Source organism: Tinamus guttatus, unplaced genomic scaffold (assembly GCF_059628265.1).
Source record: "Tinamus guttatus ecotype Peru unplaced genomic scaffold, ASM5962826v1 Tinamus_guttatus_pri_ptg000015l, whole genome shotgun sequence".
Classification (NCBI taxonomy): domain Eukaryota; kingdom Metazoa; phylum Chordata; class Aves; order Tinamiformes; family Tinamidae; genus Tinamus; species Tinamus guttatus.
The window spans coordinates 525,376-550,549 of NW_028288549.1; positions in this window are offsets into that span (position 1 = coordinate 525,376).

Sequence of the window (25,174 nt, forward strand, 5' to 3'; positions counted from 1 at the left end):
GACCCATAGATGGACGTGTGAGTGTCCAAGTGGAGTGCCAGGTCACTGACTGTTTCCTCCTGATTTGTGGGGGAGTTGTTCTGCTCTACACAGGTATCTTCTAGCTCAGGGGGCAAGCACCTTGAGGAGAACTGATCTTGTTGTTAAAGACTGAGACAAACCAGGTGTTAAGTTCCTCAGACTTAGCCTCATCCTTTGTGGTCCCCATCCTCATCCCTATTGCATGCAATTGTCAGGGATTTCAGCTGGTCTGTGAAATCCTTGGCTCCCTTAGCAGAGGACGTTAACCTTGAAAAGATTAGAGTGTATCTATGAGATAGGGAGTACACATGGAGACAATAGAAATTTATTAACAAGTTTAAGGAGGTTTGGCCATGGAGCAGAAACTGGCCAAGCTAAGAATCGTCCAGTCATAACTCTGTCACTAGCTACTGTCCTTTGTAGTCCTCACTAATAAGCAGCAGCCACGATGAGGAAAGCTCAGTATAAATAATGTACCTAGAAAACAATAAAACATAGTTTGCGTTGCATCTTCCCCAGTTGTTTGTGTTTTTGGCCACCACGACTGCGACAACTGCTGACCCTGACATGACAATAAGAAGTGGTCCTCCTGGTGACTGGCAGTGGTGGCAGAGCCCGGCGGAGCTTGAGAGCAGCAGGGAAGCTGCCTGGCCCGGACCTGTGATTTGACTCCATTTGAAGGTGAGCTGCCAGGAACGGGACTGACACCTCTCGAAGGTGCGCCACAGAGAGTGGAAATATAGAGACATGGGGCAAAACCTGACAAAGCAGGAAGCCCTAGTCTTATCTACTTGGAAAGCTTTGCTTGTTCACAGAGGTATCACAGTTACTGACTATGTGTTACACTGAATGTTGTTATTGTGGCGGGGGCAGTGTCCCCCTCCTGTAGAGGCTGTCACAGAGCAAATGGATGCTTTACAGTGCTCTACCGGTGCCCCCAGGCCATCAGACCGTAAAGATGATCTGAGTCATAAGCATCCCTCACCCAGTGAGCAGGCAAAGGTGCGGCAATGATGGGAGTCTCTTAATGAGCTCTCACCCCCTCTCTATAAAACACCTGCAGAGCAGCTGGCTGAGTGGGAGGCTTTGAATAAACCTGTGTTCCTCTTTGCTCCTCCTGTGGAGGAGGAGAAGGAAGATGATGAAGAGATCCTCAGAAAAGGCTTTTACCACCATCCCTGATGTTACAGCCTGAGAAAGAGACGGGGGAGGATATGCCCCCATGTATTGGAGATGGAAATTTCTGTGATCTGTAGAGTCATAAAAGTCTCCTGTGAGAAGCAGAGGCCAAACCTTGAGAAAAAGATGTTTGCCTGCCTAGTCTGAGTGATAAGGAGCACGGATGCAGCTTCTCAGCCTGGTTCACAGGCAGTCCCACCGGAAACCTGTTGAAGCAGCCACTCGGCAGGGCTTGTAGCCAACTTAACCACAGATGTACTCCAAACCAGCTTTGGAGGCCAAACACCCGGAAATGAGGAAGAAGAGGAGGAAGGCAGGACCCTCGAATTGAGGGCTGGGACCCCCGACTGGCATGCGCACTTGCGCACCTGGCGGGGAGAGTTGTGCAACTAGAGGCAGAATTTGTCTGCCCCCCGAGGCTGCCTCCTGGGTCGGAATGACCCTACATGCCAGGATGCACTGGGCATAGAGAGGACAGTGCGGAGAGAGCGTGGGGAGGGAGAGGAGAAACTCCTAGCGCTGAGGTCTGCACTGTCTCCATGGGAGCCGGTCAGCAACTCTCTCTCTCTGGTCTGCCAGCTCGAGAGGATCATTGGGTCCAGATCGGCAGGTATCACCTCGTGAGTAGTTATCCATACTTTGCTTCTTTTATGTGTTTTTCACCTGAATAAATGCTCGATGTAGTCACCTCATTCTGCGTGATTATTACCGAATCCCAAGCCCATCTGGAACACCCTGTTACCAGAAGATCCAGACTGGGACTTGCAGGGCGCTGCCAGTTGCGCAGCATATCCTGCATAAATCCAGGAGGGGTAAAGATATCCAGCCCGGGGATTTGATTCGTCTTTTAAAGTGGGGGTTGGAGAACTGTAATGCTTTAAGTGAGGACAGAAACCGTTATTAGGGCTATTATTTCTATTTGCTATGTTCATCTGTATTATTTCTTGTATCCTTTGTATAATGATGCTGACACGAGGTATGGTTGAAACTTCTATGAAAATGTTATCTGTTCGAGTCCTCTACAGATCACAGGGTGGCATGTATTGGAGGTGGAAATATGTATGATCTGTAGAGTCATAAATCTATTGTGCAAAATAGAATCCAGATCTTGAGAAAGAAGGTGCTTGCCCGCCTGGGCTGAGCAATAAGGAGCACGGAGGCGGCTGCTCAGCCAGGTTCACAGCTGACCTCCTCCAAAAGCACTTGAAGGTGGCTGCTTGACCGGGCTTGTAGCCAACTTAACTGCAAACATCCTCTAAACTAGTTTGAAGGTCAAACACCCGAGAGGGAGGAAGATGAGAAAGGCAGGACCCTCAGACTGATGGCTGGGACCCCTTACTGGTATGCATACCTGTGCATCCAGGAGGGAAGGTTACATGACTGAAGGCGGAGTTTGTTCGCCCCCCGGTCTGCCTGCTGGCACGTACTGACCCTACGTGGCAGGATGCACTGGCCATGAACAGACAGTGCAGAGAGAGGGGGGGACGAGACTCCTAACACCGAGGCCCACGTTGTCTCTGCAGGGATGCCCGCCAAGTTAGCAGCCTGTCAGCAACCCTCTAATCTGCCAACTCAAGAAAATGTTCAGTCTCAGTGTCCTGCCAGCAAGTATTACCTCAAGTGTAATTATTAATTATTACCTCAAGTGTAATTATTATAACAAGGCCAAGTACAAGGTTCTGCACCTGGGGAGGAATAACCCCAGACACCAGTACAGTACAGGCTGGGAACCGACCTTCTGGAGAGCAGCTCTGCAGAGAAAGACCTGGGTGTCATGGTGGATGATAAGCTGACCATGAGGCAGCAGTGTGCCCTCGTGGCCAAGAAGGCCAATGGGATCCTGGACTGCATTAAGAAGAGCATCTCTAGCAGGTCGAGGGAGGTGATCCTGCCCCTCTACTCAGCCCTGGTGAGGCCGCATCTGGAGTACTGTGTCCAGTTCTGGGCTCCACAGTACAAGAGGGATGTGGAGCTGCTGGAGAGAGTCCAGCGCAGGGCTACAAGGATGATCAGGGGCCTGGAACATCTGCCCTATGAGGAGAGGCTGAGGGAGCTGGGCCTGTTCAGCCTGGAGAAGAGAAGGCTGAGAGGGGATCTAATCAGTGTATATAAATACCTCAAAGGAGGGAGTGCAGAGGACGGTGATGGTCTCTTTTCAGTGGTGGCCACTGATAGGACTAGAGGAAATGGCCGGAAACTGAAACATCAAAAATTCCACAGGAACTTAAGGAAAAATTTCTTAACAGTGAGGGTGACAGAGCACTGGAACAGGCTGCCCAGAGAGGTTGTGGAGTCTCCTTCTCTGGAGATCTTCAAAACCCGCTTGGATGCAGTCCTGTGCCACGTGCTCTAGGTGTCCCTGCGTGTGCAGGGGGGTTGGACTAGATGATCTCTAGAGGTCCCTTCCAACCCTAAGCATTCTATGATTCTATGATTCTATGATTCATACTTTGCTTCTTTAATGTGCGTTCACCTGAATGTGCGCTCACCGTAGCCACCTTGTTTTGTGTGATTATTGCCGAATCCCAAGCCCATTCGCAACCTAATTGGCGACAAGGATGGGATTTGGCAATTGAGACGGTGGAACTCACTAGTGGAGTGCACAGCTACGTGAGGTCGTGCCACTGGATAGAAACTGTGTTTGTGCTGTTGGTGTGTGTGGTCTTTAGATCTTTATTGTGTAATACATATCAGCAGAGAGGACTGACTAAGCACAACAAGAAAGTGCAGAATTTGAAAGCGGGAAAGCCAGGAATAACTCAGCCTGTGGTGCCCTGCTCACTGCCCCCACCAGTGGAGGAATGGGAGCTGTACTCTGACTTGTGTCCTTGGAAAGAGATTAGAGAAATAGTTCAGCATGGGAAACATGAATGAAGCGACGGCCAAGTTCCAGTGCAACTGGCACAGAAGGACCTGCAATAAGTTGTAAAAGCCTCAGTTGCTACTGGAGCGGAAGCCTCCTTGATATATGGAAATCCCAGGCAATTTCTTGGAGGGAGGAAACCAAATTGAAGCTATGCAAACATAAATAGAAATGGAAATAGAGAACCTTCCAAAATGATTGGGACATCTTAATAATTGATTTAAAAGATTGTTTTTTCACCGTACCATTGCCTCCTGAGGACCATGACATAGTGGAACATATGAATCAAACGCTGAAACGCCAGCTACAAAAAAACGAAAAATTGGCAAAAGCAGTATATATTTTAAATTTTTTGAGATTACCCCAGGACAGCCTAGTCCCTCTGATGGTCAAACACAGGGCTGGGCTAAAGGGAGCCCTGACAGAAATAAAGTCGGGTCCGTGTAAGGTGATGCCGACAGACTGGAAGACGGGAAAATGGACGGGACATTTGGACTTGATAACCTGGGGAAAAGGGTATGCTTGTGTTGTTACAGATACTGGAACCAGATGGGTGCCAGCAAATAGGTCAGACCTTGGCTGGAAGCAAACTCGCATATACCAGACGTAGCAGGCAAGCAGCTGGTACCCTAGCTGTGGAAAGTGTGAGCCTGAAGAAGGAAAACATGGGAAGAAGAGGTGTTACTGTTGTTATTAGCTGTATATTGTGGCTTTTAGGAGGTAATGTTGCTTTTAACGCTATTATAGAAGCTGATGCTACTTTTAACGCTAATGGATATGCTATGCTTCTTAGGCATATTGTTAATTATACCCAAATTAAGAGTTGTTGGCTTTGTGGGACAGCGGATCAATTTGATGCACTGGTGTTAGGTATTCCTCTAAGCAACTGGACAGACCTGAATCCGTATAGCCTACTCAGCACGTCGTATCAGTGTACAGAGGAGAATATCGCAATGGAAGGAACGCCCTTTATACTTCAATTGGTTAGCAACATGGTGCCTTATATATATATTATAACTTATCAGGCCCGAATCTAGGCACCTTTCAAAACAAAACAGGCCATTGGACGACCATAAAGCTTAAATTGAACCATAGCAGGGATATAAATTCTGCAAGTAGCTATTCTGTGGGAGTAGGAGACCAACACTGGAAGAGCCACCACGAATACCTATCTAATATTGATCAGTCCGGAAAAATACTCACGGATGTCCAAGACATTTGGGATCACGCAAAGATTTTGCATAAAGTCACAGAGGATGAGGGTCTGTCATGGTTGGACAATTCATTAAATGGATGGGAAATTTCGGGATGGTTTTGCTCATTTTTTAGAAGTGCTGGAATGGTGTTGTTGATTCTATGTTGCATTCTGCTAGTTGTGCCTTGTTTATTGAAATATGTATCCAATATGATGGAGAATGCTGTAAAGAAGGTTTGGCTGGTTCAAGAACAAAAAGGGGGAATTGTGGGAGCATATCTAAGTAACAGAGGCTTCCTGATAGAAGACGAATACGATGAGCCGGACTAAGAACAAGGCGAAAAGATCACGGGAAAGTCACCAGCTGCAAGAACACAGAAGTAGGAGAGGAAGAACCTGTAAACAAGGTTATCAGTGCAGGATAGAGGACTGTGTGCGGGCCAATCATGTAAACGTGTGCCCCCGATATCTACAGCCAACCTAGTACGGTAGAAGACGTGTGGACAGTAGTATGCAACCAATCGCAATGTAAGCGTACGCGTGGCTAGATGACTTAACAGAAATGTAGTAGATAAATAGACTGCTGTAACGTGAATAAAGTGATTTCTGTTAGACTCATATTGGAGCCTTCAGGAGCTGTGTCTGGCCTCCCGCAATTAGCCATGCAAGACTTGAAGAAAATTACAGGGAGAGACATAGTTGATCAGAACTTTTTGCTTTTTAATGAGTCCCATGGTGTGTTTGGTGCTGAGCCTATGAACTTCAGTTACTGAGAGGAGGCTGAACAAAACATTGAAGAATTCCAAGTCAGAAGCAACCTCCAAAGTTCTGTAGAGCATTAATGGGTCCCACTGAGAGTCGTTAGCAGCAAAGACTCCCCAGCTGATTACAGCAGAAAATCGTAATCACTGGTAACAGGCAGGCAGAGGAAATGTGCAAGGTGGTTCTGATGCCACATTAACCCTTGATGTGTTTTATCAGGCAAAATGTCCAAGCTCGGTCACTGAGCTTCTGGGAAGGGAAATCCTCTCCCCACATGTTTTCGGGGTCATCCTGGGGACAGTGTGTGGGTGGGGGTGTGCAGTGCTCAGTGCAGGACAATGATACGACACCTTTCAGGGTGTTGGCAAGGGGGACAAGGAGGTCCCAGGGTCTCCTGGCAGGCCTTGGTGGCAGAGACAACAGCCATAGCCAAGAGGATGCCGCCCTCCTTTGGGGTCCTTGAGCTTTGGCAGTGCCTTAGGCTGTCTCCAGCAGAGCCTGTCCTGTGCTGGCTCCTACCTGTGGCTGTGCCCATGCAGCCTGTAAACACCCAGCCCGCTTCCCCACTTTGGTCTCACACGGGATCTCCTTCCCTTCACTGATGTCTCTCCATCCCCATGGCTGTTCCTTGTAACACAAAGCCAAGGGATGATCCTTGCCTCGGGCTGCGTGGCCTGTTGCACTACAGCATTAGCCTTTCAAGTGACATTACCTCATCCTAAAGCCTGATCAGAAATTCCCAAGCTGGGGATATTTCAGGATATTTCATCTTTTCATGCTGTTTCCCACTGCCAAGGAAATCTCCTGGCAGCCCCGTAGTGTGGGGAAGACAATAACCTTGTCTATCAAAACAGAGTTGAACATGAGAAACTGAGGACTGACCTGAAGAGAAGGGCCTGCATGTTACAAGGGAGGCCATATGAGCCAGTGGTGCATGTTCACGTGAATAAGGCCAGACACCTATGGGGCTGCATTAGTAGTAGCATGGCTACCTAGAGGAGGGGAGCTGTTATCCCTCTCCAAGGGGGTCTTTGCATGAAGGCAGTGGTGGGAATCAGTTTTGGGGAACGGGTGTGAAAACTGAGGTGTCCTAGGGTGCTTGCCCACCAACCATTTCTGAAAGGCCTGAGTTTTCTCTTCTTTCCCATTTACATGTGCTAGGAACATGGTGGCTGTGCTGGACACGCCATGCATCTGACATGGCCGAGTAGGCCTGTTGTCATTTCATTAAACCAACGATCTGCAGTGAGTTATGCAAGGTCTTTGCAATGTCTGGTTCTGCAGAAGTCTGAGGGAGTGGAGCTCTAGAGGGTCATAGGCACTGAGATGTCAGATGGCCAAGAAGATTCTCCACCCGGCTGATGCAGGAGATGGACATGGGTCTCCTCATTGTTCTCTCAGAGCAAGTAGACACTTGCACAAGTCTTGGACCAACCTTTGTCCCTTCTGAAGTCCAAAGGGGTGAGCATGCGTGTGTAGCTGACTCCCTGCCACCATCTCCACTGACTAAAACGGGAGCTTGGACAAGAAGCTCCCATGCACATAGCTGTTTTCTGGACCCCAAAAGTTGGGCAGATAGAATCCTCTTCTGAGATTGTGGAGTGTTAGATGTGCTGGCATTGGATGTCCTGCTGTACTCCTCCAAATGAGGTCCTGAAGCATAAGGAAATGAACTTGCACTGTTCTCTGCCCCTGTGCATGTGTTCCGTCTGCTTATGAGATGGGAGCAGGGTCTTGTAGAGCAGGACACGTCCACCTCTCTTAGATAACCATCCTCTGATGAGACCAACTGCAATGTCTCAGTCTCTCTCCACGGCTAACAGAGAGACCATTGGTGACCATTTTGTGGACGTGAGTGGACATTTGCCAGGGGTGGCAGAGGTGACCTTTCAGTACCTTTCAGGAAGCATCAGCCCTGGAGGCCCGTGATCATCTCGGAAATGCACAGGGGACAGAAAATGTCCCATCTCCAGCTGGGTCCCTGCTCCTGAGCTGGGCCTGGCTCCTGGGACTGCGGGCGCCCATGGCAACCTGGCAGGAGCTGCAGAGAGACAGCTCTGCCCAGGAGCAGCTCCTCATAAAGGAGCACCAAGACTCAGGGCACTGCCCGCAGGCACCAGGCTGGGACGAGTCGCTCATAAGTGAAAGGCAGTCAGGAATGGGAGGACACCCGAGAATCTCAGTGCAGGGAGAAATCTTCCGAGCCCTTGACACGGTAAGTCTGTGTCTGTGGGGCAACAGTGCTGTGGGTGCTGGAGGGATCTTCTGAACCTGGCACAGCACCTTCAGATCAATAGGATGTGTCAGGGTGTCTCTCCCAGCCTCTCCTGTTTGAATTAGGGGGTTGCTTTAGAGCAGGGATTCCCAGCCACACGTTCAGAGGGACAGGGCATCACAACTGCCTTCTCCCTGGATGCACCCAGGTGCTCACGGGCTGTAATACAGAGCCGTGTCCCAGTACCCCAGGGTGCTGCGTGCCCGGGGCAGTGACTCTGCCCCCTGCGAGGGTCGGCACTCAGCCTGCCCCGGGAAAGCCCCACGGTGCTGCAGGGAGATGCTCTGGGTGGGAGGAGAGACCCCCATCAGGGCAGGCTCATTTTCTGAAGGAGCCTTTCCAAGAGGACAGTCAAGGCAGTGTTAATGTTAAAGACAAGGAGCTTTCAGGAGTCTGTTTTCAGTTTTGTCCTGTTTGTTAAGGGCCAGGGGTGTATGGAAAGGAGAAACCGGTCTGGGGCAGGAGACTGAGACTCCCAGTCCCTTAAATGGAGAGATCTGTGGGGAACCTCAGCAAGTCCCTTACCCCTCCCTGACTGCAGACAGCACCAGCATCACCTTCTCTGGCCTCACCAGGGTCTGGCTGACCTTCTCCTCCCCACCTGCAAACACAGAGATGTCCCTGGGCTGCTGCAGAGCAGAGTGAGTGTCCAGAGGATGGGACAGTGTCTGTGACACTGACAGGGAGAAGACATGGGGCAGAGGAAGAGCTGCCAGCAGGAAAAGCTCCAGCAGTGGAGATACAATCAGCAAATGGGAGGGAACTATGATTGCTATGAGAGGTGGGATTTGGATCAACCCAGTCAGTCCCTGCAATGGAGACGTCTTCCTCTAAGCAAAGCCCCGTGTCTCCTCTCTCACCCCTCAAGGCCATGGAGTCCTGGCCACGAGCCCCCTCCTTGGTAGAAGAGGGGCTGTGTCTCTCCTGCAGCCTGGTCCTTTCCCAGTGCAGGACAAGGGGACTGAGAGGGACTGTCCTCAGATGTCACTGTCTGGGGGGTGGCGTGCACAGCTGGGGGAGCTGAAGGCTTTCCTCAGTGCTCCTCTGTCTGCTGCTCCTTACTTTCCCTTGCCAGAAGGTTCATCCTGTTGCTCTTCATTCCTTCACCTGTCTGTGCTGATCTGGTTTTGCTCTCTGGAGCTAAGGAGGGGAATTCAGGTGCAGTTCAGGCAGTAACTTCCCTCTCCCACTGCATTCCCTCAAGCAACATTGAAGACATTTAGGTGATGTGAGGATGGGGTCCGTCTTAGTGGAAATGGGATGCCCAGAAGGGGTCAGTTCAGCCCCTGCCTTCACTGCACTGTTCCTCTCCCTTGCTGGAGTGGGAACTGTGGCGACTGATTCAGGTCCAGACACCTCTGTTGAAGAGAGCAGACTGGAAGGGGGGTTAGATTAATCCCTCCCAGTGATCTTCCCTCTCAAACAGAGCTGTCATGAGTGTGGCCTCTCTCTCTCTCTCTCTCTCTCTCTGTCGCAATAGTAAGTGGAGAATATTCCCACTTCCCTTCACTCCACCAAATCCCTTTCACTCAGGTCACAGTACCCATCCCCAGGTGTCCCCTGCAAATGCATGAGTCAATTTGACACCTCCATTTACACCCCCCAGTAGAGCAGGACTGACTGCCCTGGAGGCAGGCAGAGAGGCTGAGCACACTCACCCAGCACAAACCAGAGGTCAAGAAAGGGAGCGGAACAAGGTAAAGGAAAGGACCCATGTGGGGGTACCATGAGGAGTAGAATGGATTTTATTCAGAGAAGCTTGTTCTAACTTTAACTTGTTGATGCTTTTTCCTCATTGGAGAGTGCACTGAATGAAGATTAAATGTCCAACAGAAGCTCCCTCAATGAATTCCTCCTCCTGGCATTCTCAGACAGGAGGGAGCTGCAGCTCTTGCACTTCTCGCTCTTCCTGGGCATCTACCTGGCTGCCCTCCTGGCCAATGGCCTCATCATCACAGCCGTAGCCTGCGACCACCGCCTCCACACCCCCATGTACTTCTTCCTCCTCAATCTCTCCCTCCTCGACCTTGGCTCCATCTCCACCACTGTTCCCAGATCCATGCACAATTCCCTGTGGGACACCAGGGCCATCTCATACTTGGGATGCGCTGCTCAGATCTTTCTGTTTGTCTTTTTTATTTCAGCAGCGTATTCTCTTCTCACAGTCATGGCCTATGACCGCTACGTTGCCATCTGCAGACCCCTGTATTATGGGACCCTCATGGACAGCAGAGCTTGTGTCAAAATGGCAGCAGCTGCCTGGGGCTGTGGCTTTCTCACCGCTCTCCTGCACACTATGAACACATTTTCCCTACCCCTCTGCCAAGGCAATGTGGTGGAGCAGTTCTTCTGTGAGATCCCCCAGATCCTCAAGCTCTCCTGCTCAGACTCCTACCTCAGGGAAGTTGGGCTTCTTGTGGTTAGTTTCTGTTTGGTCTTTGGGTGTTTCATTTTCATTGTAGTGTCCTATGTGCAGATCTTCAGAGCTGTACTGAGGATCCCCTCTGAGCAGGGCCGGCACAAAGCCTTTTCCATGTGCCTCCCGCACCTGGCCGTGGTCTCTCTCTTTGTCAGCACTGACATGCTTGTCTACCTGAAGCCCTCGTCTGTCTCCTCCCCAGCTCTGGATCTCGTGCTGTCCATTCTGTACTCGGTGGTGCCTCCAGCAGTGAACCCCCTCATCTACAGCATGAGGAACAAGGAGCTCAGGGACACACTGGAAAAGATGGTTCAATGGATATGAGGTCATTGCTAATTCCTGCCCCACGTCCATTCACTCATCAGAATATCCCTCATCAAGGATGTGTGTTATGCATTTATTTCCTTCTTAGTTTTCTCTTGTACATCCATCTCAGACAATTATAATAAGTAAATAAATAAGTATATCCACTTCATTGCATGTCTCCTTGGGAACCTCTCCTTTGAATTGGACCCACATCGTATATTGAAGCAGGAAACCAGGATTCTTCCCCCTTCTCCAGCAGAGAGGGGGGACTTCAGAGCCCACTGCTCGAGCTCCCTCGCATGCCCCTAGTGCAGTGAGGAGAGTTTCCTTGTGCAGTGTCTCTTCCAGAACTGGCACCAAGGGAGCTCAGGGGGACAGGGTTAGGCTCAGACGAGTACAGACGGGGTGAGACCATGGGCCCCATGTCCATTAGGAGTGCTCAGCTGTCCCAGGCACCATCAGGGTGTCATCTCAAACTCCTCTCCTGTGATGGTGGCAGCCAGATGTCACTGTGGGCTCTTCCCTTCTGTCTCCAGTGCTGTAAAATTACAAGTGGAGGGACAGTGCAGGGGAGGAGACTCAGGCAGCAGCCTGGGGGGACAGACCCTCTGCTTGGCAATGTCACCCCCACACTCCCACAGCAGGCATTTCCTCACTGCAGCCTTCTCATGGGATCTGCAGCTTTCTGGAGACACATCCCAGCAGAGCAGGACTTTCTCTTTCTAGAGTTGTTCTCTTCATTTCCATGCTGTGCTTCTATGCTCTGTTGCATGGATATAGCCCAGGAGTTGTCATAACCTGGTGATGCTCTGTTGTGTTGCCATGTGAACGTGTCCTGGAAGCACAGGCAGGACCAGGCACTGGGCACCCTTCTGTCAGCCCTGGCCTCCAGACTAATATTTCCTATAATTAAAGGGCATCTCCTCTGTGATATGTCTGAAACCAGGCATCTATTCACAGGATGGCTGCAATATGTCCAAGGTGGGGTGCAACCGCAGAAGGGCCTGATTTTCTGATTGTAAGATCTATGGGTTCCAGCGATGAGCTCAGAGTCCCCAGATGATTAGGGATTAGACTGGGTTTATGGTTCATCTCTCAGTGACTAGTGGAGACAGGGAACAGTCTCTGAAGTGTCTACCTGGGGCTTTCCCAGAGGAGACCGCGCTGATGATAGATGCTTCTGGAGGGGCCCCCAGGAGAGCTCAGGGGATTCCAAGGGAGAGCATGTGCCTGGGGACGGGCAATGAGTGGAGCTTCACGAAATGAGGGACGATCGACAGTGGGGTAAGCAGAAGGTAGAGCACTAAATCCAGGTGTACGTATCACAGAATCACAGAATGGTTGAGGTTGGGAGAGACTAATGGAGATCATCTAGTTCAACACTCCTGCACAAGGAGAGACACCTAGAACACATTGCACAGAGTCGTATCCAGGCGGGTTTTGAGTATCTCCGGAGGAGGAGACTCCACAACCTCTCCTGGCACCCTGTTCCAGGGCTCTGTCACCCTCACAGTAAAGAAGATCTTCCTCACATGGCAGTGGAATTTCCTGTGTTTTAGTTTATATCCATTGCAGCTTGTGATATCATTGGCCACTACCGAAAAGAGTTTGGCCCCAACCTCTTTACATTCTCCCCTCAGGTATTTGTACATGTTGATAAGATCCCTTCTCAATTTTCTCTTCTCCAAACTAAACAGGGCCACCTCACTTAGTGTTTTCTCATACAAGACATGCTCCAGGCTCTTAATACTCTTTGTTGCTCTACACTTGACCCTTTCTAGAAGTTCCACATCCCTCTTGAACCAGGGAGGCCAGAACTGCACACAGTACTCCAAGTGCGACCTCACCAGAGGTGAGGACAGGGGCAGGATCCCCTTCCTCGACCTGCTGGCAACACTCTTCCTAATGCAGGCCAGGATCCTATTGCCCTTCCTGGCACATTGTTGGCAACTGGTTAACTTGTTGTCAACCTGGACTCCCAAATCCCTCTCTGTGGAGCTGCTTTCCAGCAGGTCAGCCCCTTATCTGTACAGAGTTATTCCTGTTCAGGTGCAGGACCCTTAACTTGTCCTGGTTGAACCCTATGAGGTTCCTCTCTGCCCAACTCTCCATCCTGTCCAAATTCCTCTGAATGGCAGCACAGCCCTTTGGAGTGTTGGCCCCTCCACCCAGTTTGGTATTGTCCACAAACTTGCTGAGAGTGCACTCTGTGCCCTCATCCAAATCACTGATGAATAAAGTTGAACAGCACTGGAAGCAGTACTGAGCCCTGGGGGACACCACTAGCCACAGGCCTCCACTTAGACTCAGCTCCGTTTATCACAACCTTCAGAGCTCTGCCATCCAGCCAGTTCCATGAAGAATCATGGACTCCTTGCACAGAGGGTGATCGGGGCCTCAGGAGATCTCTAGCCCAATCTCCTTGCTCACAGCCTGGTCAGCCCTGGTGTCACACCAGCTTGCTCTGTTTTCATGCACTCTGGTCTTGGAAACCTCTGAGGGAGGAGACTACACAATCTCTCTGGACAACCAATTCCAGTGTTTCATCACAGGGTAAGTGCTCCAGCTCCCCAACTCTAGTGAGGGTCCTTGGCCTAATTTTCTCCCAGTTATCAACATCTTTCTTGTTCCAGGAAACCACACTTGGAGGCAGTGTTCTCCATGTGGTCTAATGAACACTGATTAAAGGTATTCACCATTTCCCTTGACCTCCTGTCTGTGCTGCTGCTCATAGCACCATGATTCTTATGGCCTCCTTTGCTGCCAGGGAATGCTGCTGTCTCATGTTTTTCCTCCGTCCTCCAGGATGCTCAGGTCTCTTCCAAAGAGCTGCTGCCCCAAGCTCTCTCAGCATCTCCTCACAGCAGAGATCCTCCAGTCCCTTGATCATTTTTGTAGTCCCACACTGGACTCTCTCCAATAGTTCCATGTCCCTTTTGTAGTGGAGAGCCCGGAACTGGAAATAGGACTCCTGATGTGGCCTCAGCAGGGCTAAGTAGAGGGCCAGGGTCGCCTCCCTCCATTTGCTGGCAACACTTCCTAACACACCCCAGGCACCTCTCCATGAGCATTCTGAGATGAGGCAGAGTGACTTAGCAATAACATCCACCAGCTACTGCAGCACTCTTGGGTATATCCCAATCTCCAGAAACTTGAACGAGTTTTACTGTGTAGACCATCTTTGTGGTTTGCAGGTGTTTTCCTTAAAGACCTTTTGGCTTTCCTGAACTCCTGGGCCCTTCAGAGCTGCCTTCTATGGAATCTCCCACCTGTCAGAATCTCCCACAGGTCAGATCTGTTCCTCTGAAGTCCAGGCTCTGTGCTCCACTCCTGTCCTTCCTCTACTGGGCCTGAAAATCTGCTTTTCTTACAGTCACTTAAGGAAAGGTTGACAGTGAATATCCCATGCCTGATGCTTTCCAGATGTTTTTCCCTCCCCACTCCTCCACCTCCAAATAATAGCCAGGACCTGTGATCTACAGACTTTCTCACGTTGCTTAAAAGGAGCTGTCATCCACCTCTTCACCCTGACTGCATGGTCTGTAGCTCCCATCATGATGTCACCCTTACTCTAATGCTCACCCACAAGCACCTGCCCAAACTATTGCCCATCTTATGGAAGCTCTGCATGCATCTGAGCTGCCCCTCCACATAAAACAGCCTCCTCCTCCTTCCTGGCAGTCTCCCCTGAAGAGCTTTTACCTCAGCAGCACAGACCTCCAGTTGTGTGAATGGTCCTAATGCATCTCAGTTATTCTAGTGATGTAGAGATCCTGTGATAGTTTATGCTGCGTATGCCAGGCTCCAGGCATTTGCATATATTTGGGCTGCAAAACATCAGGTGTGTCACAGCAAAGAGATTTCTCACAGTGAAACCTGTTACCAAGAGGTAAAGACACTGTGTGCAATGGCCCCACTTGAGAGCAGACCATGCTGACTTGGAGAGCAGGTGGCAATGTAAATGGTGAGAGGAGGTTCCTACTGCGAGAGCAAAGCCTGCAGTGTCCAAGACCAGGGAGAAACAGAGCTGGGCTGTGCAGGAATGGAGGAGAGGGCTTTGTTGCCTGAGCTGATTTGTAGCACTTTGTAGCCTGTGATAGAGATGAGCCAATCTCCAGACAGGACAAGGCATCACTGAAGGTGTTCTTGGGCTTGAGCCAGCTGTGATCCAGTCATCCTGGGGTCATCATTAGCTCCATCATATCATCCAGGGTGAAAAGAGGTTCTGTAGGAGCAAAGCGAGGAGCTGTTAAGAGAGCAGAGCCCAGAGCAGACACCTTGGTGTGACGTGCCTCTCCCATTTATGGAGCATGCTCAGCTGCAGGAGAGATGGACTTGGCCCAAAGACAGTGGTGGGATCCAGTCGTTTGGGCACTGGGAGGGAACCTGAGATGCCCTGGGGCACTTGTCCAGCTCGAGCTCCAAAGGGATATGGCTTCCCATAGATCCCATGCTGTGTCTGCTAGAGGAGATGTTTGGTTATGCTGGACAACACAGGCATCTGTCCTGGCCCAGCCAGCCTATTCCTGTGTCACTGAATGATATGTCTGCACTGAATTATATTAGCTTTTTGCACTGTAATGATCTGCCTGCATCTCTGCTTTATACTGCATGGTCCTCACATAGTAGTGGAAGGCATCTGGGGCCATTTGGGATGGCAAAGGACATTTCCAACCTGGTCCTATCCAGAAGCTCCCTGAGAATGTGGGTCTCAGATTTGCTCCAGTGGAGCAAACAGACATGGGCACATTTTTGGTACCTCCTCTGCCTCTTCAACTGTCCCCAGCTGTTTGTCATCCCACCCTCCATCACCAGTGATTACAAGGGGAGCTTAGAGAAGGAGCTCATGTGCAGATGTCAGTGCTGTGCACACTTCAGCGTGGGCAAGCAGAATCCCACCTTCTGTGTGTTTGTGGAGTTCGAGGGAGGAATCTGAATCCCATCCCAGATCAGTGACTTCTGAACCAGCATGCGATGCCCACACAGGTTCATCTGAATCCATGGCCCCCCTCTTTGCCCCTGTCTCTGGGTCCTACCTATGAGAGTCTTACTAACTAGGGACTTCCAGAGTGGGACCTTTTAAACTTGCATAGATAGTCATCCTCTGACGAAATAGATGGCAGGTTGGGAATTCTTCTTTCTCCACTCAGTTGGAAAGGACAACAAGTGATTATTTTAGTTTACTTAACATTTCCCAGGAGGAGGGGGAACAAGGGACAGAGAAATTGGTGAGTTCAGCTGTTCCTCTGCTCCTGAGCGGGGCCAGGCTCCTGGGACGGAGGCAGCTCGTGGCAGCCTGGCAGCACTGCCCAGAGACAGCGTGTGCAGGAGCAGCTCCTGTGCCAAGAGCAGCAGGGCTGCGGGCACTGCCTGCTGCTGCAGACAGCAGAGGAGAGAAGGCAGCGAGAGGGGAACGGCAGTGTGGAGCGGGAGCACAGAGGAGAACTGGTGGAGAAATCGTCACAGCCCTTGACACGGTGAGTCTCTGTGAGGAGGGCAATGCTACTGAGGTTCCTGGAGGCGTCTTCTGACCCCAATCCATTACAGATCGGGGTTTTAACGATCATTCTCTCACTTTCTCCTGTGCAGAGAATGGGGAGATGCTTCAGAGCAGCGTTCCTGCCACTCCAACACAGTGACAGGACATGCTGCTCTCTTCTCCTGGGGATGGCTGCAGGGTGTGAAACCAGGGTGAGCACTGTGGTCTGCCCAGGACTGTAATTCAGAGCAGTGTCCCTGTGCTCCCTGGTGCTGTGAGCCCGGGGCAGTGACTCTGCCACCTGTGAGTGTCAGCGCTCAGCCTGCCTGGGGAGCTCCCCATGGCGCTGTGGGGAGAAGATCTGGGTTAGAAGAGAGCTTGAGCCTCCCATCAAAAGGATGCTGTATTTTCTGCCTTGGGGACTGTTGCAGATAGTTAGGGTCCAGCGGCCGGAAGATATCGTGCTGTACGGAAAGATAGGGCCCGTAATAGCCAATAGTGTTTAGTCTATGATGTAAGCAGGCGGATGGCCGGAAACTGAAACATCAAAAATTCCATAGGAACTTAAGGAAAAATTTCTTAACAGTGAGGGTGACAGAGCACTGGAACAGGCTGCCCAGAGAGGTTGTGGAGTCTCCTTCTCTGGAGATCTTCAAAACCCGCTTGGATGCAGTCCTGTTCCACATGCTCTAGGTGTCCCTGCGTATGCAGGGGGGTTGGACTAGATGATCTCTAGAGGTCCCTTCCAACCCTAAGCATTCTATGATTCTATGTGACGTTGTAAACCTTAGCTATATAACACCTTGTTATCCATCAATAAACGCCATTTGCAGCATCCTCATATTGGTGTCTGTGCTCTTTGGCCCGGGCACAGGTTGGGCATGCCTGGCCGCCTCGGCGGATGGAGTCGATTGCCAATGTCAGGCAACAAGTGGTGACCCCGACGTGATACTCCGAGGCGGCGGACCGCAGGCGGTCGAGGGATCCGCGGATCATGGAAGGGATAGTCAAGGTCGTACTATCTGGTGCTCGGGAATGGGGGATTTCTATGAAATCGAACGCAGTTAAGAGCTGCATTGAGCGGCTCCTTGAAGAAGGGGCGGTTAACAGTGCCGTGGAAGTTTTATTCCCTCAGCACTGGCAGAGATGTACCACCGCGTTAACGGAATATGGTATGCCTAAAGGGAGTGCGAAAGATCTAAAGACATGGGGAGTGATACGGCAGGTCCTCCAGAGAGCAAGGGAGGAGAGGGAGACTTGGAGGGCAGCACGGGAGGCGCTCGGGAAGAGCGAAGCAGTGGGAGTGCAGACGGAGGCTGATGAACAGACGCTCTGCAAGCTTTCGATCTGGTGCAGAGAGAATGGGTTCAAAGCTGAGCCCCACCGAGTATTCAAACCCGATGTGAAAGCCAAAAGCAAAGTGGCCATCGGAGCCACGGCAGCCTTTGCAAGCACTTCAGGACCGGGACCGCCACGCCACTGAAAACCGCTGGTGTTTGGAGATCCATCGCTAACCCCCCCGTCCGTGCCTGCCTCTGTGCCAGCACCTGCGGTGCCTGCACCGTCTGTGCCCCCGCTTCCGCTTGTTAGATTGCCTTGAAAAAAGGAGAAAAGGGGGCTGGGGAAGAGAAGGCGAATGAGATCAAGGAAACTTATGTTGCTGAGGGCTTGATGAAAGCCAGGAGGGAGGTGCAGAGGAATTTGATCTGTCTTTAAAAGTGGGGGTTGAAGAACTGTAATGCTTTAAGTGAGGACAGAAACCGTTATTAGGGCTATTATTTCTGTTTGCTATGTTCATCTCTATTATGTGTTGTATCCTTTGTATATTGATGCCGACACGAGGTATGGTTGAAAAGCTGGAAATTTGTACAATCCGTAGAGTCATAAAACTATTGTGCAAAATAGGATCCAAGACGCTGAGAAAGAAGATGTTTGTTTGCCCAGGCTGAGCGATAAGGAGCATGGAGGCGGCTGCCCAGCCAGGCTCAGAGCCGACCTCCTCCAAAAGCAGCTGAAGGTGGCTGCTCGACCGGGCTTGTAGCCAACTTAACTGCAAACATCCTCTAAATTAGTTTGAAGGTGAAACACCCGAGAGGGAGGGAGACGAGAAAGGCAGGACCCTCAGAATGACGACTGGGACAATTTACTGGTATGCACACCTGTGCATCCAGGAGGGAAGGATACGTGACTGAAGGTGGAGTTTGTCCGCCCCCCTGGTCTGCCTGCTGGCACGTACTGGCCCTACGTGGCAGGATGCACCAGGCATAAACAGACAGTGCAGAGAAAGGAGGGGTGAGATTCCTAACACTGAGACCCACGTTGTCTCTGCGGGGACGCCCGCTGAGTTAGGAGCCTGTCAGCAACCCTCTAATCTGCCAACTCAAGAAAATGTTCAGTCTCAGTGTCCTGCCAGCAAGTATTACCTCAAGAGTGATCATCTATACTTGGCTTCTTTAATGTGCGTTCACCTGAATAGAGGCTCACCATAGCCACCTTGTTTTGTGTGGAACTCACTAGTGGAGTGCACAGCTACGTGAGGTCGTGCCACTGGATAGAAACTGTGTTTGTGCTGTTTGTGTGTGTGGTCTTTAGGTCTTTATTGTGTAATATGTATCAGCAGAGAGGGCTGACTAAGCACAACAAGAAAGTGCAGAATTTGAAAGCGGGAAAGCCAGGAATAACTCAGACTGCGGCACCCCCCACCACCTCCCCTGCCCACCCCCGCAACCAGTGGAGGACTGGAGCCGTACTCTGACTTGTGTCCTTGGAAAGAGATTAGGGAAATAGTTCAGCATGGGAAACATGAATGAAGCAACAGCCAAGTTCCAGTGCGACTGGCACAGAAGGACCTGCAACAAGTTGTAAAAGCCTCAATTGCTACTGGAGTGGAGGCCTCCTTAATATATGGAAATCCCAAGCAACTTCTGGGGAGGAAACCAAATTGAAGCTATACAAACATAAATAGAAATGGAAATAGAGAGATAGGTCAGACCTTGGCTGGAAGCAAACTTGCATATACCAGACGTAGCAGGCAAGCCGCTGGTACCCTAGCTGTGGAAAGTGTGAGCCTGCAGAAGAAAAACATGGGAAGAAGAGGTGTTAACTGTTGTTATTAGCTGTATATTGTGGCTTTTAGGAGGTAATGTTGCTTTTAACGCTATTATAGAAGCTGATGCCACTTTTAACACTAATGGATATGTTATGCTTCTTAGGCATATTGTTAATTATACCCAAATTAAGAGTTGTTGGCTTTGTGGGACAGCAGATCATTTTGATGCACTGGTGATAGGTATTCCTCTAAGCAACTGGACAGACCTGAATCCATATAGCCTACTCAATACATCATATCAGTGTACACAGGACAATGTTGCAATGGAAGGAATGCCCTTTATACTTCAATGGTTAGTAACACAGTGCCTTCTGGCCACTGTTAAAAGGCACCGATGCAGCTAAGCCAGTTACGCTCTGTGTCGAGCAGGAACAATGCATGCATTGCCTAGGACAGCTCATCTCCACCCGGTGGGCAGGACAGCGATGCCCTGAGCTTCCAATACGCCTCATGATCGTCTCCAACTCAATCTTGGTGTTTGCAGTGGCAAAAGAAAAAAGGGGGAGAAGACGATCATCACTACACTCATCGCTTTATCATTCTGGAATGGGTATTTTTAGCAATGCAGCCAAAAAAGAGTGTTCAAACTCGAATGGAAGCGCTCAGTGAAGCGATCAAAAAGGGTAGAGTTGTGGCAAATGGACGTCACGCATGTACTTGAATTTGGACGCCTCAAGTATGTCCACGTGTCCATAGACACCTACTCTAAGTTTGTGTGGGCCATGGCGCAGACCGGCGAAAGGGCCCTATGTGTCTGTAGGCATCCAACCACATGTTTTGCGGTCAGGGGTTCACCTGAGCCCAGCAAGACGGATAACGGTCCAGCCTATGTCAGTGAGTCTGTGCGACGCTTTCTGATGACCTGGGGAGTAAAGCATACCACCGGGTTCCCAAACTCTCCACCTGGTCAGGCTATAGTGGAGCGCACAAACAGAACATTCAAGGACTATTTGCAAAAGTTCAATTCAATAGTGGACCCAAGAGAGCATTTGGATAAGGTTCTATTTGTATTAAATCATCTCTGTGTCTTCGGGGACAATGTCCATCTGCCCGTTGTAATCCATGCCACCTGTGCTAATGCAGGCACTCCCACTAAGGAAATGATGGTTAATTATCTTAACCCTAGAACAGGGATTTGGGAGGGCCCCACCACTGTCATATTTAATGGTCGAGGGCATATGTGTGTTTCCACCTGAACAGGTCCACGGTGGGTACCCAGCAGGTAGACCTGAGCCGTACCAGAATGGAACGACCATCCCAAAGTCTGCCACCCCTTGACAGAGGCCACACCATGCGTTGCCTTACATGTGGCAACCAGGCTTGAGCCGGAATTCCATCAAAGCCCATAGGGGGTCCATGTACGGTAGGCCAAGTAAGTATGGCTTTGCCCTGGGTTCATCCCAACAGCACCAGTGCCAAGAGAAGAACTCAGCGAATGGCGCGTAGCATAATCCAGACGGAGGACTCTGATGACGAAGTCCGCCTCTGGTACAAGTGGGAGGCCATTTTCGCATCTTTTTTCATTCCAGGGGCAACAGCAGCAAGAGCCCACAAAATCTTAGACACCCTGTCCTGCTGGGTGGATAAACAAGCAAATGTCACCAGTCAGGTCCTCTCTAATCTGGCGCTGGATTTATCACAGCTACAACACGTGGTGGTACAAAATAGAGCGTCTATTGACTTCCTGCTACTGGCCCACGGACATGGATGTGAAGACTTTGAAGGGATGTGCTGCATGGACCTACAAGACCACTCTAAGGCAATCCACCAGCAGATTCAGCAGCTGATGGAGCACACCCAGAAGATACAAAAGGACGGGGATTTCTTTGGGCTGGATGGGTTAACTGATTTATTGGGTTTTGGTGAGTGGCTAAAATCCTTGCTTAAGACAGGATTGGTGCTTTTGATTGTTATACTTTTTGTCCTATGCTTATTTAGCTGTGCCTTCGCATCCCTAAGGTGAATGCTATTCTCCCTCACTAATAAAGCCTGGTTATCGCAAAAGAAAAAAGGAGGACTTATAGAGGAATGGCTTGGGGATTGAGGACACTGCACAGCTCCAGGCGGTCAGCACCACCCCAGCCTTGAAATGATCGAGAGTCCTTGAGCTGTCCACCAACAGATCAATAAACAACGGACGCTGCGCTTCCCAGCTTCTTTATCCCACAGCTATTGTTTCACATTTCCCATTCCATTCCTTTGCAAAGGCGACCAAGAGGGAAAGAAAAGAAGAGGGTCTTCTCCACAATCAGTCATCTTTAAGGTTTCCCAAAGGGCCAATCCTGCCCTCTTTTTCCTCCATAGCTCACACAGCACAGGGCACTATCTTCTTACTCCTATGAGTCATCCATCCATCGAAGCCAAACTCTTATTTGTCATCCTCTTTTTCTCTCCTGCACTCAGGGTGTAGCCATCAATGCATTAGGCACTTTCCATGTGCTGAGGCAGCCCAGCAGTGAGGTGAACAGGGACATGATCGCAGCGAGGTTTCACCTGTGCGAGAGCTGCCTGCACTCATGGCATCAGCTGTGATGGCAGGCCTGTGGCTGCCATCTGATGGCAGGGTACTGCCATCACCAGCCTGGTCTTGCTGGGCGTCATGCCCCGGCTGGCAGGAATGGAAACTCCTGCCGGGTTAGCGCATCCTCCTCCTCTGGGGCTCCTGGGGCACGTCCATGGTGCACAGGGCAGGCTCTCCCTCCACGGGTTGCAGCTCCATGGGCTCTGGGGCAGCTGCGATGCTCTGCAGGAAGGCAGCGTGGCGGTGCCACATGGTAGCGCCCACCTTCCTCTTGGTGCCCAGCACCGCCTTCCCCCTTGCCCACAGCTGCTGTGGGTGGCTCATGGCAGGCACTAACAGACAGCGTGGTCCCACCTTCTCTCAGGCTCCGTCCAGCCCCCTCGGGAGACGCTCCAAATTCCCCCTTCCCTCCCTGGACTGCCTCAATCACCTCCCTTCACCTTCCTTGTGTGTCTGCCCCTTTGACGAGTACCTAAAGCATTTTCCTTGCCCTTTTTGCAAAGGCGCAATGTGTTTTCTCCCCTCACAGACCACTCCTGTGCCCTCCAGTCCCTTCAGGAGCATTTAGATGCCCTCCAGCCACATCTCTTCCCACTACCCTCCACATCTCCTCTGACCCTCCTTTCTCCTTGCCTCGTGCTCACATGCTCTTCAGCCACCAGACAGCAGTGGTTTCCTCTCCTTACTTCCTCTCCTTGCACGTTCAACGTCCCTTCTTCCCCCTTTCTCATTTGCTATCTTTTCCACACCTCCCCACTAGGCACTAGGCTATCCCCTAGTTGCCACCAGACACCTTCAGATCTCTTCCATTGCCCACTATCAGATCTCCTCTTTTGCCATGCTCACAATCCCATTGCCACTGCCAGAGCCTCAGCTCTCCTCCACTGCCTTGCTTCTGCCATAGGATCAGACAGCACACCGGATCTTGAAGACACCTGCCCTTCCAAATGGCTCCACATGGACGTACTGCCAGGCACAGCTGGGCTACTCCAGCTGGGAGAAAGCACCGGGTCTTTATTGGGCACTGCCCAGGCCTCAAGAGCACTTGCAGAGGCCATGCTCTACTAAGGGCTGTCCTGACGCAGAAGTGGCAACGCTGGCAGCAGCACTGGGAGCTCCTGCACCAACACGGTTCTGCGCAGCCCCACCACTGCCAGCCCTGCTGTTTCTCTCGGTCCCCTCAAGGCTTCAGGAACTTCAGGACCGTTTTGCAGGTCTGCGTGGTTCAACTCGGCCGTACTGCTCCCATGTCCGCCGGGCTGCCACAAACGACTCATACTTTTGACGGTGCTCTTGCAATTCCATCTTCTTCCCAACACTGAAGAGGAAACAAAAACTCCTCAATTTTGCATAGAGGCAGGAGGACAGAGACTCCTATAGACGTCTCTCACAGCCCAGGAGCCTGCTGCGCTCCATCCCTCAGGCTGTCAGGCCAAGACAGCTTTTCCACTTGCCATTCTGCCAAGGAAAGTGAGGAACATGCCACAGAAGGGAAATACCAATTGAACCTGGACACATTTACCAAGAGAACTGCTGCTGGTCTCTTCTCCATGGCCTGCTGCTCTCCAGACTCCTCCATTCCTCAAGGCAGGCTCCTGAGGACTGCAGCCCTTGCAGATCTTGGCTTGCTTGTCTTGGCAGCACTCTGTTGGGGCAGGCACAAATTCCCCCTCACAGCCGGGCTCCGTCCTGGCCTGCCCCTGCCCTCCCCCAGCCTCTGCACGCTGCCCTGGCAGCTACTGCTCCCTTCAACACCGCAGCAACCTCAGGCACTCGCTGGGGGCTGCCTAGAGACACCAGCATCAGGGGCTGTCCCAGGGCCTCCTCCAGGTACCAAGAAAGAGGAAGCTGCCGCATCATCCTCAGGGCTAAGCCAGGGGGATCCTTGACCCTGCAGCACAGCCGTCCCCGCTGCTCCACTCCCCCATGCCTTTGAGACACTTCGCACACACTTACATTTGCCGAGACGTTTCCAGCCTCGGGACCGCTTCCTTCTCCTCCGCCAGTTCGGGAAGGCACAGAGACACCAAGCTGAGTCTTAGCGGGTGGCCCCGAGGCTTCTTTCTTTGTGCTTCAAGCCTTCCCTGCTCAGAGCCACCATAGATTTGGGGCTTCTGAGCTTCTGCTTTAGGTCGTGTCTTGGCAAAGAGAGAGGAGGAACAAGGCCATGAGAACAGAGACAACAGAACGGAAGAGTCAACTCAAAAGCTATTGGCATTTGCAGACTGAAAAGCTACATCCTGCTGTGGCCATACACCTTGGCCTTTGGACGTTACGTAAATTCCGATAACCTACCCCCTCTCTTATCCGCCTGTCCACAACAGGGAGTCCGGATTCAGCAGCCTTCCTGTCTACGTTGCCTCCTTTCTGCACACTGCTCCTCCTTACTGGTGGCAGTGCGCTGCAGATAGAGCACACACGCAGCTCATGTCAGCACGTTCTCCAGCCTGCGCTCACACACCAAGCCCATCAAGAGCATGGTCGTCCCCAGAACCTTTCTCCAAGAGCCTCACCTCACTGAAGGCAGTGATCCTTTTGTCCCCTGCGCATCACTGGTGTGTGCGGGAGAAAGACGTGGCCGGGAGAGAAGGCGCTTGCTAGTGAGGTCTCCTGGAAGCACACAACAGGGAAGCTCTCCACAACTGCATCTCCGGCACAGGGGCCACCAGAACAACAACTCAGCAATGCTCAGGCATGAAGTGCATTGGAGAGGGCCCTGACTCCTTCTGGCCCTTTCAAACTCCCTCCATTGTCCTACCCTCTCTTTCCAGAACATCCCCTTCCTCCCAGAGGGATTGCACCCTTCCGCTTTCTTTGCTCCACATTCTGACATGCAGCCTTCACTGTTGCATTACCTCTTACAGGCCAGTGCTCTCCGCAGCTGCCTTTTCTTGCCTGCTTTTGCTGAAGAAGCTCTCCAGATGCAGGCACAGCTTGGCCCCGGCACTGCTTATCTGCACCCCTGGGAACCAGGAGCACACACAAATGAAACCTCACACAGGACACGTTAACACAAACCGCCACACGCTTCCCACCCAGACACAA